The sequence below is a fragment of the Panicum virgatum genome, chromosome 5N (assembly GCF_016808335.1).
Source record: "Panicum virgatum strain AP13 chromosome 5N, P.virgatum_v5, whole genome shotgun sequence".
In the NCBI taxonomy this organism is placed as follows: Eukaryota; Viridiplantae; Streptophyta; class Magnoliopsida; order Poales; family Poaceae; genus Panicum; species Panicum virgatum.
The window spans coordinates 47874462-47892597 of NC_053149.1; positions in this window are offsets into that span (position 1 = coordinate 47874462).

Here is an 18136-nt window from a genome sequence, read left to right on the forward strand (position 1 = left end):
CCCGGCCCTGCGCCCTCTTGGACCGATCGAGAGAGCCATGCTGAAACTGTGGCTCCTCATTAGCATTTACACTGCCGAGCATGACGTCGTTGACTGGAGCCATGTCCCGTTTGTTTGCTTGTAAAAGGTTGGGCTGGGTCCTCATGGTCCAGCCGATATAACGGTGGTGATTCGATCACGAGGAGACCGAAATTGAAGGCAGCTAAACAACGGAAACAACAAACCGTGTGACACGAACGAGGATGGAAACCGGATCGGAGCGCGCGTGAGGTCTTGTTTGTTAAGACGTAGATGTCGTTGCGAATCTCCCGATCCGTGTCCCCTTCCCGGCAGCAGATGAGGCGTAGAGAAGATGTAGATGACCCGTCTCCCTTCCCGATCCCGAGTACACGAAGAACACAAGAGAGACAAAACGTGGATGGAACTGATCTCTTATTCACATAATGATAGGTATATGTTCAATTATATAGAGTCAACCCTTCAGGGGCATATTCGGTATAAGCCCATCATTATCCTTAACCCTAGGGATATCTTAACACTCCGCCTTGGGCGAATACCGCGACTAGCACGGGGCCGCTAGTTGGCAATCGCGCACCGCGGCAAGGAAGCAGCGAACGAGCACTGCAACTACCAATCAACGCATGTGCAGCGTCAGTAGTAGTAGCGAATAAGCATTTGACTTGCTCCAATGGTACACCCTACATCATTGGTTCCGTGATCTACTATGCTTTCTATTTTCTATTTCGGGATAGCGGGTGTGTGGGTGAGTAAATGGGCGGGGGGTTTCACATACATATGAATATAGAACTAAAAGAAGAAGAAGATTGAGAAAATAAAAACAAAAAAGTCGCAATATTTAATTAAAAATGTGGAACAATTATCTAGGATCTCATGCTCAGGTGTACAGGAGGGATAAAATTAAAAAAAAAGAAAAATTGATTGGCTGTTGTTCTCCAACGTACATATGCATTCACGAAGTGGTTTTGCATCTTCCTGTGTGAGAGAAAAATACAAAATTCTATTTAAGATATTTTCGTACATAAAAAATAAAATTAAAAAAGAGAAAAAAAATGGAACCTGGTTTATAGTTCTAAAAACTTTGAAGTCTGAAGCTATAAACTTTATATTACAGTAATAATTTTATATTAGTTTTAAATTTTTTGAACCTGAAGCTATGAATTTTTTACTATCACATTAATATATTTTGTTAGCTTTCCAAAAAATTTGAAATATGAACCTATGAACTTTTGTAGTACCACAGTAATAAATTTTGCAGCTCCAAAAAGAAAACTTTGAAAAACAAAACCATGAACTTTGTAGTATCACAGTAATAAAGTTTTGCAGCCATAGAAACTTTGAAATCCAAAACTATGAACTTTGTACTAGCACAATAATAGACTTTCTGGTCCCCAAAAACTTGGAAAACTGAAACATTGAACTTGTACTAGCACATTAGTAAACTTTTATAGCCTCCCCCCGCCCCCCCACACACAGAGAAAGAAAACTTTGAAATCTAAAACTATGAGCTTTGTACTAGCACATAATTATGATTTGGAGACCCAAAAACTTTGAAATCTAAAACTGTGAACTTTGTACTAGCACACTAATAAACTTTATTGTCCCAAACTTTAAAATATGTAACTATGATCTTTGAACAAGTAAATATATTTTGAGTACTCATGAGCCATGAAAGAAAATAGAGATGGGTAAGAAAAAGTGTACTCACTGATCTTTGTGTACTAATCTTAGAACCAGGAACCAAGATCTTTGTGTACTAGCTAGCACATAATAAGCTTGATGCTTGAGTTAGTACAAAAAAAATGTTGAGGTATACATATCGCCAGTACAAAAATACACCCCCACCCAACAGTTATTGTAAAACATATATAAGAGCATTTTGACTTAGTACACAAAAAAGAAAACAACATGAGCAGAAAAGCATGGGTTATTGGGGGGAAAATGAAATATGTGTGCATGTAGTAGCTCAATAGGGGCATCCCAAAACTTATTTTAAAAAAACTAAAAAAAGAGTCAAGAATGAAGAAAAAGACCATTTCGAGCATTTTGAACTACTAGTAGCCTGCCGCCCATTGACTCATTGACATGCTTTATCCAGTAAATTCAAAAATTTTATACTATTGGATATGAAATTTTATACAAATATATTATAAACTTTATACTAAAAACTTTACAAGCTCATGTTAGAAACTTTTAAGTAAAAATATATCTGTGGGTAAATCTAAAACTTCATATAAATAAATGTGCACAGTCCAAAACTTTTAAGTAAATGCCTATAAATCTTTGAGACTGGGTATGAAAAACTTTCAAATTATATATTTAAAACTTTTGACAAAGTCCAGCTTTCAACATCATTTTGAAAAACTTTGCAATCAAATTTTGGTAACTTTGCACTTTGAATTCAGGAACTATGAAGAAAACTCGTTTAAATAAGTAAAAAGATATGGATGATCAAAACTTTGAATCTAGAAAAATGGTACAAGCCATAAATTTGAATACAGAAACTTTCTACTAGTATATTTAAAAAATTGTACTCTTGGAGCCAAAACTTTGCACTCCAAATTCAAGTACTTACTGCTTGCATATTTGAAGGAACATTAAAAGTACATATTCAAAAACTTCATATTGATACTTTGAATGCTTATGAACCACATGTATTGAACTGATGGCTAAAGTTGGTCAAATAATTTCAGATACATTATTTAGAAAATGTATGCATCGTTAACTTTCAAGTTGAATACATAGCAGTTTGTAAAAAAGGCATGTGAAAAAAATTTAAGTGCACATATTAAAAATTTTAAGTGCACATTTTAAAAAAGGCTTGAAATGCACTACTCAAAACTTTATAGAATCTCTAATGTTTGGATGAACATAATTTAAAAACTTCACATTAGTATTTTCTAAAACTTATGAACCAAGTACAGAAAACTTTACATTTGTAGTTCAAACAACTTGAAGATGGAAACAGACCTTTTTAATAGATACAGAAAAACTTTCCAAAATAGTTTAGAAAAATTTGGAGACATATCAGAAAACTTTATATATCGCAACTTTAAAGATATACATTTATAAGCTTTTTACACCACTAACTTTAAAATCACATATCAGAAACTTTCTACATAGTTCAGTAAAACTTACTAATGGTATACTTAAAACTTTTAAATACATATATTTTTTTACTTGCAAGTTATCTATTGGAAAATTGATGAGATTATTACATCTATAATTTCCTGGGAATTTGTTGTGGCATGAAAAAATTGGGGTACTTAATTACATGGTAAAAATAGCTACCTGACTAATGCTTGAATGAAGTGGGCAGTAGGACAAAAACTTCCAAAATAAAGTTGTATAAAACTGATGGCTGAAGTACCAGGAAGAAGGCATGCAAAGCAAAAAAAAAAAAGATCCCTAAGTAGCAAAAGTGGTTGCCTGACCAATGCTTGCAAGAAGTGACCAGTAACACATAAATTTCTAAACTTAAGTTATATGAATTGATGGCAGAAGTATCGGGAAGAAGGCATGCAAATCAATGGTCCAGCATTGTAGAATATAAAAGAATAACACAGTAGGGGTTACTGGTTCCTAGAAAATCTAGTCTAGAAACACAATACGCACAACCTCCAATCCATTAGTTCTTTATAAGACAACTGTTCTTAGTTCATCATGCTATCATATTTTTATTCCGTAGTCAAATTAATGAGACAAGTGAACTGATACTTCGCCTACAAAAACACATTCGGCAGATGCGAGTCAAATTAGTCAAATGAAAGACAAAAACAAACAAAAATCCCAAAAAAAAATGCAAATCTCAAAAGCACAAAATGATGTTCAGTCTTGCCTCAATCTTTTCTCATCGTCTCCGCCCAGGACTCACTATCTGATTAATAAAACTTTGTAGTTCCAAAAACTTTCAAACCTGAAACTATAAACTTTGTACTACCGCATCAGCAAACTTTTAGTTCCAAAAAACTTTTAAATATGAATCTATAAACTTTGTAGCATATTTAACTAGAACATTTGAACACTTTATCCTCCGTATGTCCAAAACTTTGAGCGCGACACCCCTCGCTCCTGGCGTGCCTCCCCTCGGTGAGGACGAATCACCGGACGACGAGATCGACGCGTGAACCCTCCCTCGCTCCCGGTGCACCTCCCCCTCGGCGATAACGACCACGAAATGCCGGCGAACAAATCGACGCGCCCTCTCACTCCCGGCGTGCCTCCCCTCGGTAATAACAAATCGCCGGGCGACCTCGATCTCGTCGTGGCTCCCGCTCGATGAGCGAGGTAGGTAGGAGACCAGAGGGGTAAGGGGCGCACTTACTCGCTGAGTTGCCGGTGGGATCGGATCAGGGGAGACCGCGACTAGAGGTGGGAGCGGCTGCCGAGGATGCAGCGTCGAGAAGAGAGACGCAGAGGAGCGTCGCGCTCGTGCCCGCTTGCATCGCGATGGGGGGATGAGCTCAGCGGCGGGAGGAGGTGGGCACGGGGATGCTTTTTGGCGCTGGTGCATCGAGGAGGCGCTCCCCCAGGACGAATGCGCGAGGATCACCTCCTCTCTCTCGGTGCGGCTCCCGCACGGTGAGGAAGAAAATCACCGGCCGGCGAGGACCCTGACGTGGCGGCGAGATTGAGGCGGGCGTAGCTGATTTGGGGCGGGCGGTGAAAAAATATCGAGAAACTGAAGGGTCGGCAGGGGTTGGAGGAATTGGAATCGGTCTTGGTAACCGACCACAGGCAGGGGAGTAAAAACGGTGCGGGATTCAAAAATCAGAAGAGGGCGCGGACAGCAACGTGACACGGATACCAAAAAAGGGAAGTGGAATAGGGAAGGTGTACTAATATGGGTTGTTCGCTGCCATGCGTCCCGGCGAATGAGCGTCAACTAAGAAATTCGCGACTAGCACATGCCTCTTTAAAAACTCCTTCCAAAAATCCAATAGGAGAAAAATGAATGGAGAAAAGAGTACATCGTAGCCGCTTAATGTATTACACTCGTTGCCTCGTTAAAAATCTTACGTGAGAAATTTCTGAAAAACTCACAAAGGGAAAAAGAGTGCAACTAATATCTTCAGGACATATTATAATCTTCTGGATTATATGTAGTAGGATCTTCAGGATCCAAGAGCAATAGCAAATATTCAGGGGCGGACTCCCCCTGAACACTTCAAGTCTTTCAAAAATCTCATTCCAATTTCTCGGACAAATTTTCTAAATGTAGTAGCAGGAAGATATTTAGTAAATAAATCGGCTATATTGTCACATGACCTAACTTGCAATATTTTTACCTCACCCTGCTTCTGGAGATCATGAGGATACAAATATTTAGGAGCTATATGCTTTGTTAAGTTATTCTTTACCTAACATGTTTGCATTTGTATAACACATACTGCATTATCTTCGTAGATAATAGTGGGAGTTTCGACAATATTAAGACCACACGACTTCTGGATGTGCTTAATCATACGCCATAGCCAAACGCACTCATGTGTGGCTTCATAAAGTGCTATAATCTCTGAGTGATTTGATGATGTTGCCACCAAGGTCTGTTTACACGACCGCCACGAGATAGCAGTACCACCACAGAGAAACACAAAACCAGTTTGAGATCTAGCATTATAGGGATCTGACAGATATCCAGCATCTGCATAACCCACCATGGTCAAATCATTTTTCTTCGGGAAAAATAGACCAAGATCAAGGGTTCCCTTGAGGTATCTCAATATAGTTTTGACGCCAACCCAATGCCGCCTAGTACGGGCTGCACTATATCTTGCGAGCAAATTAACCGTGAATGCAATATCATGCCTAGTGCAATTTGCAAGATACATTAGTGCTCCTATGGCGCTTAAATAGGGAACTTCTGGCCCGAGTAATTCCTCATTTTCACCCTTTGGTCTAAATGGGTCTTTATCTTTATCAAGTGATCTCACGACCATGGGAGTGGTCACGGGATGTGCTTTTAGCATATTAAATCTCTCAAGGACCTTTCTCGTATAGGTCAACTGGTGTATTAAAATTCCTTCAGGGAGATGCTCGATCTGCAGGCCTAAGCAAAAATGGGTTTTACCCATATCTTTCATCTCAAACTCCGCCTTAAGATAGGCACTCACCTCCTCAATGTCCTTTGCGTGGCCAATGATATTCAAATCATCGACATAGACTGAGATGATACAAAATCCATTCTGGGATTTTCTAATGAACACACAGGGACAATCTTCATTATTTACGTACAATCTTCATTATTTACGTAACTTCTCTTCAGGAGAAATTCACTTAGCCGGTTGTACCACATCCGACCAGACTGTTTCAGCTCATATAGCGCCCTCTGCAACTTAACGCTTTACATGTTACGATTTAATTTAGGATCCGGAATTTTCAGTCCATCTGGGACTTTCATATATATATATATATATATATATATATATATATATATATATATATATATATATATATATATATATATATATATATATATATATATATATATATATATATATATATCCGAGTCCAGTGACCCGTACAAATACGCGGTCACAACATCCATCAACTGCATTTTTAGATTTAAACCTGCTGTCATTGAGATTAAATATCGGAACATTATGCCACTCATTACAGGAGAATATGTTTTTATCATAATCGATGCCGGGTCTTTGCGTGAACTCTTGTGCTACAAGCCTCGCTTTATATCTCACCACCACATTATTCTCGTACCTTTTACGAATGAATATCCATTTGTATCCAACAGGGAATACTTTGGGGGGTGTCAGGGCGACAGGCCCAAATACTTGCCTCTTTTTAAGCGAGCGCAATTCTGTCTCTATCGTTTCTTTCTATTTGACCCAATCTGAGTGCTTCTGGCACTCTGCCATGGACTTTGGTCCAGGATCCTCATCAATTACAGCAGTGATTTTAGAGACAAAATTTATATCGACAACTGTAGTCTTTCTATTATATAAATCTCTCGACTCAGCATAGTCTGTGGCAATTTCTTCATTTTCATCATCTAGCTCATTTTGATTTCCCGTATTATTCGAGTCTGGTTGTTCCGATGCCCTTGTGCTATCTGTTATATTTGTGCGCACTAGTGCTCTAGGGCCTTCGCCTTTAGGGCATGTCACTTCTGGGACTACTGAATGGGAGCGCAATGCATGTACTTTGGTGTTCTGCTTTTGCGGACGTCTCCGCAATGCATCAACCGAGTCATCCGGTTCTCTCCCCTTATTCCTAGGATTGGGGGATTGAGTAGAGTCCATGCCCTCCATGGGTATTTCTACTCTCTCCGGTGCATTAGCCGTAGGAATATGCGATTTTGACACTCCTCTTATATCAGTAAAAGCATCTGGTAAGTTATTTGCTAATTGTTGCAGGTTTATTATTCTTTGAACTTCAAGTTCAGCATCTTTAATGCGTGGATCAATGGAATGAAAGCCAGTGTCATTCCATTCTATTTCTCAGCATTTTTTAGATTTAAGGTACAATCCTCCCCCTAATGCCAGGAAATGTTCTTCATCGAAGATACTATCAGCGTACCGAGCCGTAAATAGATCCCCAGTTTTCGGCTCCAAACATTTGATTATGGACGGAGTTTCATAACCAACATAAACCCCCAACTTCCGGTGAGGTCCCATAGATGTACGCTGGGGTGGTGATATCGGCACATATACAGCACAGCCGAATTTTCGCAGATGGGAAATCATTGATTGCTGTCCACGTGCTAATTGATGAGGGGAAGCAGAGTGATATGCAGAGGGCCTATATTGGATTAAGGCAAAAGCGTGCAGCACTGCATGGCCCCAACAACTGGTGGGGAGTCTGCTATTCAGCAAAAAGTGGCCTGGCAATTAATTTAATTCTTTTGATTAGGGACTCGGCAAGCCCATTCGAGTGTGGACATGGGGTACAGAATGCTCTACATCAATGCCCAATGCTAAACAATAGTCATTAAATGCTTTTGAGGTGAACTCGCCAGCATTGTCCATCCAAATTGACTTAATGCGACTCTCCGAGAAATTAGCACGCAAACGGATGATTTGGGCAATGAGTTTAGGGAATGCATGGTTCCGCGTAGACAACAGGCATACGTGGCTCCACTTTGTAGAAGCATCTATAAGAACCATGAAGTATCTAATTAAACGGCCCAGATAAAGGATTTATTGGACCACAGATATCACCTTGAATTCTCTCCAGGAAACCAAAGACTCAGATTTTACTTTTAAGTAAGAAGGTTTAGTGATCAGTTTTCCTTGTGCGCAGGCAGTGCACAAAAAATCTTCTGGTTTAGGAAACTGACTCGTTTTAATGCCATGACCAATAGAGCTATTTATGATTTTTCGCATCATGCCTAATCCAGGGTGACCAAGCCTTTCATGCCAGATTCTAAAGGATTCTGGATTTTTAAATATAGTTGACATCGCAACATATTCAGAAGGGGGCTTAATTTTTGTGTAGTATATTCCAGAGGAGGTGCAAGGCGCTTTCTCGATCACTTTTATTTGGTTGTCTTCAGACTCCGTTATATTGAGGTATTCAGTACCGCTTTCACATGCAGTGGTTATATGATAGCCACTGCGACAAATGTCTTTAAATATAAGGAGATTACGCTCAGCTCCCGGATACAGAAAAGCTTCATCTATAAAAATCCTAGTATCATTTAGGAGGACCACAACAGCTCGACCGGAGCCAACGATGCGGCCATTGCTTCCGGCAATCGTGAGAACATTTTCAGTTCGCTTTTGTAATGTCTGAAAATATTTCGTATCTCTCAATATTGAGTTTGTGGCAGCGCTATCGGCTCGGCAATAATCCTCTTCTTTAGGCTCCATAGAACCACCTACGCCACCTCTCTTGTTCTATTAAAAATAGTTGATTTAATTCTCTGGTAATGGTCAAAGCACTTGGTAATGCATGCGGCCGAGAGAAAAAAAATATAGAATGCAAAGAAATAAATAAATCAATGCATGTGTCGAACAAGATATGGCCACAAATTTAAACACAACTAGATATAATATTTAAACGCTAATGTTCGACCAAAGCAAATAATTCAATTTGCTCAACTGGAGCATTATTACATCACACCAAAGTTCTTCAGGAAATAAATCAAACTGACTAATGAAACCCAATTAAAATATTCTAAGCAAATGACTCATGACTCAGGGACTACTCCATGTCCCCAAAATCATCTTCGAGGGTGTCCTCTTCATCGAGGTTGTAATCATCGTCGCCATCCTGGGTCGCTAGAGCAGAGGCATCCTTTGGATCAACATCCATAGCAGTAGAAGCATACTCTATCTTCTGAACAGATTGGGGTAGCACCACAGCGTGCTCACCAGTCACGGCATCAACAGGTGCCTGAACAAAATGAGCCTCTGGATTTTGACGCTTTTTCCTGTCCTGATATATCTGGATGAGGTGTGGTTTGCGAAAGGCCGGGCGGTTGAGATGGCTAGCCCGGCCCGGTAGCGTCGCGCTTTCAGCAGGTCCTGAGTTCGATTCTCATCAGAAGCGAATTTCATGCTGCTGAGAGAAAAAAATCCCCCTCGCTGTGCTCGCCGTAAGGCTTGGCCCTCACGGGCATGGGCCAGAGTTCGGGGGGTTTCTCTACTCGGTAAGCCGGTGTGGCGTCCTCTTAATGAAAAAACGGTGGGGTGTTTCTTCCCCCCGGGTAGAGTTTTTTTTTTTCTGGATGAGGTGTGGTTCAGTCCTACACTGTCGAGACCAATGGGTCATTGATCCACAACGGAAACAACCCTTGTTTGGATGCTCACTAGCATCTGCGTCACCTTTTTGGCCATTCTGGGCCTTATCTTTGCCTTGACCATGAGGCTTCTGACCTTTGTTGAATTGCTTCTTGAACTTCCCTTCTTTGTGTCCTTGCTTCTGCTGTACGAACCTTTCTTGAAAAAGGTCTTAGGCTTCTTCTGGAAGCTTGCATGTGCTTCAGGCAATGCATTTGAGCCAACAGGGCGCATATTGAAATTCTTCATTAAGAGCTCATTTTGAGTCTCAGCAGCAAGAAGGACATTAATTAGTTTAGAATACTTTCTGTGCCTATTATTACGGTACTGCTGCTGGAGCACCATATTTGAAGGGTGGAAGATTTCAAGAGTCTTTTCAATCATCTCGGCATCTGTGACTCTCTGCCCACGGACTGTTTAGTTCCCACCCCGTAAACGCAAAAACGCAAATTTTTGCGAAAGAATCTTACTAATTTGAAGTACTAAATGAAGTCTATTTACAAAATTTTTTGCATGGATGGGCTGTAAATCGCGAGACGAATTTAATGAGCATACTTAATCCATGATTTGCAACAGTAATGCTACAGTATCCATCTTCCAAATATTAATTGGCACCATTAGATTCGTCTCGCGATTTACAACCCATCCATGCAAAAAGTTTTGTAAATAGATTTCATTTAGTACTTCAAATTAGTAAGATTCTTTTGCAAAAAAATTTTGCGTTTACAGCACAGGAAACTAAACACGGCCAGAAGCGAAGCTGGCCAACGATACGGTGAAGTGCAGAGTTATAGGCCTCCACTGACTTGAAGTCGAGAAAGCGCAGTTGTCCCCAATCACGCCTGGCCTGTGGAAGGACCAGTCTTTTGCTTGCCAAAGCGCTCCTCGAGCGCTTGCCACAGCGTGAGCGAGTCACGCACCTCAAGATACTCCTGCTTGAGGTCTTTGTGGATATGGTGCCTCAGGAAAATAGAAGCCTTAGCAATCTCATGCTCTGGGACTGCAAGTGCAGCGTCTGCGCGTGGAGTGATTGTATGAGTCAACTGCATAGCTGCCAAGTGGAACTGACAGTCCACAACCCAGGTCTGGTAGTTCTTGCCATTCAACATGAGGCAATCGAACTGCCTTGCCGCGACGTCACCCATTGCCTATATAATCACGCAACACACTTCAGGTAAGTATACATGAATACAATTTAGATAGTCAGTTTAATGAGCGTATGTAATTTCCTAGTTGTTCCATGCATTTAACGATCATAGCAAGATATATATTAAGCTTCTGTAAAAAAAAAAAGGGAATAGCTCTAGGACATGCCCCACAGCACACACATATCGAGCCTGAGCAAGCCAAAAAAAAAACAGGGAAACAACCGGCCACAAACATCATGAGTCACCTAAACGCGCTCATCAGGGCGCAAACTATCAGGGCGCACGAAGGCACGCAGTAGAGCAACTTTATCGGCAAGTTGGCAACGGGCGCAACTTGCCGGCAGTGGTAACGGTGGCACATGTGTGTTTACAAGTTTGAAGTGGCAAGCGCATACGACTTCGGGTAGTACTGCGCAAGGGGAAAAAAATACACCGGCATATGCATAGATTCCAATCTATGCAATGGGGTAGCCAGTGCCGTAAACCAGTTTATTAGAAAAAAAAACTGAGTAACACTAGTCATGAAATCAATCCATCGATTGAAGTTCTATACTAGTTTGCTGATCACTAAAGCTAATTAAATATGCTAGCTTGCTAGATACATGATTATGCTAGCAAGGTCGCCGGCGTGCATGCAGGGGCCCAATCGGCATGCATGTTGGGATGGCCGGCGCCGAGAGGATACATGCCGCCAGCATACGCATGCGATGCGGTGGGTTAGCCGGCGGCAGTCGCATCCACGACACGTTCCTTGATGGCATGCAGAAGGAAAAAAAATTTGCCACCAGGAACCCAAAAAAAAAAAATCTACTGATTCAACACAGCCATACTAGATTGAATCTCGGATTGAAGCAAAAACTGGTTACAAGAACCAGTAGGATTCTAATCGTGCTAGATGGAGAGAGAAAAAAAATCTAGGATTGAAGCAAAACAGATCTAACCGAACAGCATAGATCAATAACCAAAACAACCTAGAACTTGCTGCAGAAAAGCATCTAGCGGTAAACAGGAAACACATCTATTAAACAAGAATATGTTCTACCGGCCACAAGAAATTATCTGCCGAGGAGAATCTAGCGGGGATCATAAACGACATACCTTGAGCGTGGTAGAGCTGCTGATAACGTGTTAAGATGTAGATGTCGTTGCGAATCTCCCGATCCGCGTCCCCTTCCCGGCAGCAGATGAGGCGTAGAGAAGATGTAGATGACATGTAACACCACATGTGTTAATTACTTATAATTAAATTAACTACGGTTATTAGTTCAAAACTCAGGCGACAAATCACCAACTCAAACTTATTTCTGTCAGTCTGGGCCAGTTCAGCCCGGACCGGTCTGACCGGTATGGGCGACCGGTCTGACCGGTCTAAACCGAGTTGGCGGTTTTGGGCCCCACAACATTTAATTTACTCTCCTCTCTCTCCCAACAACTCATTCATCCTCCCCAGCGCCCAGCCCGTCTCTTTCCCGAGCTCCCTCCTCCCTCAAACCCTCACCTCCAAATCCCTCCTCTCCATTGGATTCCAAGGGCGGGGAGAGCTTCAAATCGGTGGAGGATCAACTTCCCCATGTTCTCTTCCATGGGGTGACACGGGATCGCAAGTTCTTCGTGGGGGAGGAGCCATTCAAGGTAAATAGGTTAGGGTTGGATCGATCTCTTGTTCTAGAAGGTTTTAGGTGGTTTCCTCTGGTCAAAAGCATCCACATGAACCCCTGAACTAGATCCTAGAAGGTATTTGGAGTTGGTGGGCGATTTTCGCCGCGCCAAGGTTTCGAGGTTCTGGTCTGGGTAGGACCGGTCTGACCGGTATCACGGTAGGCTAAGGGGGACCGGTCTGACCGGTCGGGTGGACCGGTCTGAGCAGGGGCAAATAGGTGGTTGTTGACACAGTTAGTTGGAAATTTATTCGGGTATTGATTACTTGTAATTTTTATAAATCGTGTATGCATTTCTCATGTCATATGCATATGCATACGTGTAGCAGCCGCGGCGGAGGAGGTCGTATACGAGGTGGTTGCGGAGCCACAGGGGCCCCAGGGGCAAGCCCCGCAGCAGGAGGGTCGCGAGGAGTCGGCCCAAGGCCCAACTCACCCTAGTGTTGAGCAGCAGACTCAAGGCAAGCCCCGGTGCACATCCTACTATTTCAAATTTATGACACCTATATACATGTCTTTATTACTTGTGCATTAAGTTAGGAACTGTTTGAAACTCTAGCTGCATGATCTCTAGGTTCCCTTGAGTTATACTAGTATGTTTAGGACGTTAGAAATGCTACGTTTAATAGACTTCGGTAGAAGTCGAGTGATCTCGGGTCACTCGCGAGATATAGGGTATCTCCATGTTTTGAAGATATGGTATAATGGATTATGTAGGAAAGGAAAAGAATTTGGAGACCGGGCGGGGAAAGATTAGCCCCGTCTATGTCGGTTAAGGACCGTTCGTTGTCTGGCCCTGTGATCAAGTTTGAATTGTACTAACCGCATGCCGGGAGTAGGAGGTAGTCGAAACCGGTAAGCCTAGAACTATCTCGCTTCGAAAGTACAGAACTGCATCACCACCCCGTAGGGCGAGTCGAGTAGTCGCAGAGAAACGGGATGCATATGTTTACTTTTGGTGGTCTCACGTTGAGCTCGACTGACTATATGAAGGTGGGGTGGTTCTGTAGTTCGAGGCGGGGAGGGTAAGGGTTAGTGCGTGTGGTCCGACGGGGCTTTTACGTGCCATGTGGGTTAGGTCCACCTTGCAAGGTTAAATCGGATCGATTTGCCGTCAGTCGCTCTCGGATATGAGCACCTTGATCTCAGCACCGCATCGTAGTAATGCCTTATAGAATTTAAGTGATGATTGGAAATGACTATCATGAATTATTACCCCATGTTTGTTATGATTGCTTAGCAGGTGCAAATACTAGTTAATGATTTTTGTATACAGAATTTGGAGCTAAAAGTGGAAAAATAAGGACTCGTTTTTGAAGCTTTGTGTGCAAAACAACCACCAGCCAGAAAGCCTTGCATGTCTAGATATGTGGGCTAAGTTATACCCACTGGTCGGGTAAGCCTTGCTGAGTATTAGAATACTCAGGGTTTGTTGCCACAATATTATTACAAGACACTCAGATATGGACTTCTGCCCCTGCTGTGTCAAGTTCATCCGCCGGGATGCAGTGGGGTGGGAGGTCGTGGAGCGAGAACCCTAGGCTGGGAGTCCGTCGGGTTGTACACTGGAGGGTTGAGTGTGCGGACCCTCTGTTTTGCGCAGACCGGTCTGACCGGTCCCTGGGACCGGTCTAATCGGTGGTGTCGGCAGGCAGTGCCGACCGGTCCGACCAGATGGGAGAACCGGTCTGACCGGTCTTGAAAGTTCAAAACTGATGAAAGCTAGAGTAGCAGTAGGATCTTTTATATTCACACTTCAGTCATAACTATTGTAAAGTTTTTGTAAATTATGCAACTCATGTACAATTTATGGATATTTGATCTCGGTTTGTAAAAATTTATCATTCCAAAATCTTGTTGTGTATGTATTTTAAAGTATTACGTCGTGCTTGTACCATCTGCGCCTGCCTTCGCGTGGGACTTCTGGTGTTGTTTCGATCAGGCCGTGGGTTGATAAAGGATCGCTAAATTAAGCCGTTAAGCTAATGCGCTTGATGTGTTCAAATGACGGCCATTACGCTTAATTAGAGTTTTAATTTGGTGGTTCCGTCACAGCTGGTATCAGAGCTGAAACGCACTGGGGGTGGTACGAGCATGACTAATTTTCAGAGATTATAAATTAAACATGAATTTTTGACATAGGTTGAGATTGGTTTCCAAATAAGTGTGGGGTTGTTCATACTAAGCCGGTGTTCGAGTAGTAAATAGATGTTTAGTTTTTGGTTGAGAGATTTACGTTGGACGATCATGCATCATGGCTTTTAAATTTTTGGTAGTGTTTGAAAACTGGTAAAGGAGTTCATGCATTATATCATGCATCATGCCATTATGATTTTTCAAATTGCAATTAGTATTCTGGTTTAAAGGGTGGGTACACAGTTAGGACTTAGAAATTTATTTCTGTTGCGGACCGGTCTGACCGGTCTTGACCACCGGTCTGACCGGTTGATCTACGTCGAGCCCATGCAGCGCCATGCAGACTGGTCTGACCGGTCGGTTGCACCGGTCTGACCGGTTGAGCGCAGACAGAGACCCCCGCAATGCGTTTGAATGATTTATTTTCTGCGATTTCTTTCATGATTCGGATATTAGTTGCGGTCATGATTATTTATATGTAATCAGAAAAATGTAACTAATCCAATCATGATTGAATGCAGAATGGGAGAACCACCGAACCCTCCTGAGTTGGCCCAGGCCATTGTGGCCATACTCACCGGGTGCGACGAGCAGACCGCACTCCTCTGTGAGCTCGTGCAGCAGGGCAGAGCACCGCGGCCTGAGCCTCACCACTAGCCACCTGCTCCTAGATACCCGGAGTTCCTGGCTACTCAACCACCGCTGTTTCATAAAGCGGATGAGCCACTGGAGGCGGACAGTTGGCTTCGGACCATCGAGTCCAAGTTTACCCTGCACCCATACAATGATGGGGATAAAGCAGGATTGACAGCCCAGCAGCTGTGGGGCCCCGCGCGCATATGGTGGGAGAATCACGTGGCCATGTCCCCTGAGGGTACTCGGTTCACTTGGGCTCAGTTCAATGAAGCCTTCAGGGCCCACCATATTCCAGCAGGGGTGATCAGAAGAAAGCTCACCGTGTTCTTGGCCCTGAAATAGGGCAACAACAGTGTGCTACAGTATTCCCAGGCCTTGAACACACTGGCACAGTATGCTGGGTACCATGTAGACACTGATGAGAAGAAACAGGGGTGCTTCAGGCAGGGGCTTAGCAGCAAGCTCCAGGATCGCCTGGCCATGATCAAGTTTGATACCTTTAGTGAGCTAGTCAATGGGGCTATCATTCAGGAGGACGCCCACCTAGCTCACAAGGCAGAAAAGAAGAGAAAGGCGCTGACAGTGGGATCTTCTAGCAGTGCTCCTCAGAGGTTCCGTCTGGTGCAGTCGGGCCCACAGCGAGCCCCCTTTCAGCACCAGCCACAGCAGCAGTGGGGATACAGGTCCCCTCAGTACACTCAGCCACAGGGGACAGCCAGGCCTCCTACTCCTCAGCAGAATGAGCAGAAGGTCTGGGTGCAGCAACCGGGGGTATGCCCCCAATTTGTTTCCATGTTACAACTGTGGGCAGCCGGGGCACTTTGCACGGAACTGCCCGGTGCCACCAAAGCAAGGCCAGCAATCAAGTCAGCAGAGCCAGAAGCAGAATGTGGCTCATTTCAAGCCAGGGCAGGTGCACTACACCACCCTTGAGGGTATTCCTGAGGGAGCTCCAGTGATGACGGGTATGTTCTCCATAAATGATCAACCCGTTACTGTGTTGTTTGACTCGGGTGCATCTCACACCTTTATTAGTAAAGAGTGTGCTACTAGACTCGGGCTGGGTATAGAAATCATGTCGAAGCCGTATCATATTCATTCACCCGGGGGTCAATTGATAACCAATTAGACTACCAAGCAAGTGCCTCTACGGCTTCAGGGGAAAAATTTTACGACCATGTTGCCAACCCAGAAAGTGGATATCATCCTCGGTATGAATTGTATGAAATTTCATGGGATTATTCTCGACACCTCATCACGTGCGGTGCACGTAAATTCTCCGATTCATGGTCCTATGACCCTGTGTCTTATGAGCCCCGCGCCGTTGACTCATACGGTGAATCAGGTCTAAGACAAGAAGGTAGAGGATATACCAGTGATATGTGAATACCCGGATGTTTTTCCAGATGATTTGCCGGGCATGCCACCTGACCGTGCTGTGGAGTTTGCTATTGAACTGCAACCGGGCACGGCGCCAATCTCCAGGAGGCCATATCGGATGCCACCTAATGAATTAGCAGAGTTAAAGAAACAATTACAAAAACTGCTTGATAAAGGTTATATCCGTCCTAGCACGTCACCTTGGGGCTGTCCTGCACTCTTTGTGAAAAAGAAAGACGAAAGCCTCAGGTTGTGTGTGGATTATAGACTTTTGAATGCCGTCACGATCAAGAATAAGTATCCACTTCCCCGGATTGATATCCTGTTTGATCAGCTATTCGGGGCCCGGGTATTTTCAAAAATTGATCTCCGCTCGGGTTATTATTAGATAAAGATTAGAGCTGAAGATATTCCCAAGATGGCCTTCTCCACCAGATACGGGCTTTATGAATATCTTGTCATGTCTTTCGGGCTAACCAATGCCCCTGCTCATTTCATGTATCTCATGAACTCGGTGTTCATGCCTGAGCTAGATAACTTTGTCGTTATTTTCATTGACGACATCCTGATATTTTCCAAGAATGAAGAAGAGCATGCAGAGCATCTCCGCATTGTGCTTCAGCGCCTGCGGGAACACAAGATGTATGCCAAATTCAGCAAATGTGATTTCTAGCTCAAGGAAGTCCAGTTCTTGGGCCACATCATCTCAGGCATGGGGATTTCTGTTGATCCTAGCAAGATTCAGGATGTCCTGAATTGGAAGACTCCAGAGTCTGTTTCAGAGATCCGGAGTTTCCTTGGGCTAGCAGGCTATTATCGCCGATTTGTACTGGAGTTCTCTAAAATTGCTAGGCCCATGACTGAGTTACTCAAGAAAGGGGTGAGATTTAGTTGGGACGACAAATGTGAGCAGGCCTTTCAGACTTTGAGAAGGCTTCTGACGTCTGCCCCTGTCCTCGCTTAGCCAAATATCACCCGGCCTTTTGATGTGTATTGTGATGCATCAGGTACAGGACTAGGCTGCGTCCTTATGTAGGATCAGTGAGTGATTGCTTATGCCTCCCGAGCACTTCGCCAGTATGAGGAAAATTATGCAACCCATGATTTCGAATTAGCAGCAGTGGTGCATGAATTAAAGATCTGGCGCCATTACCTTCTGGGCAATCCAGTGCACATATACTCAGACCACAAGAGTCTCAAGTATATTTTTACCCAGAGCGAGCTAAATTTGCGCCATAGACGGTGGTTAGAATTGATCAAAGACTATGATTTGGAGATTCATTATCACCCGGGCAAGGCTAATGTTGTAGCCGATGCCTTAAGTCGCAAGTCAAGTTGTAGCTGTGTGTCCGCTACAGTTCTGCATGAAACCTTGTGCCAAGAGATGGAGAAGATGAACTTAGCTATTGTGTCTGAGGGCACA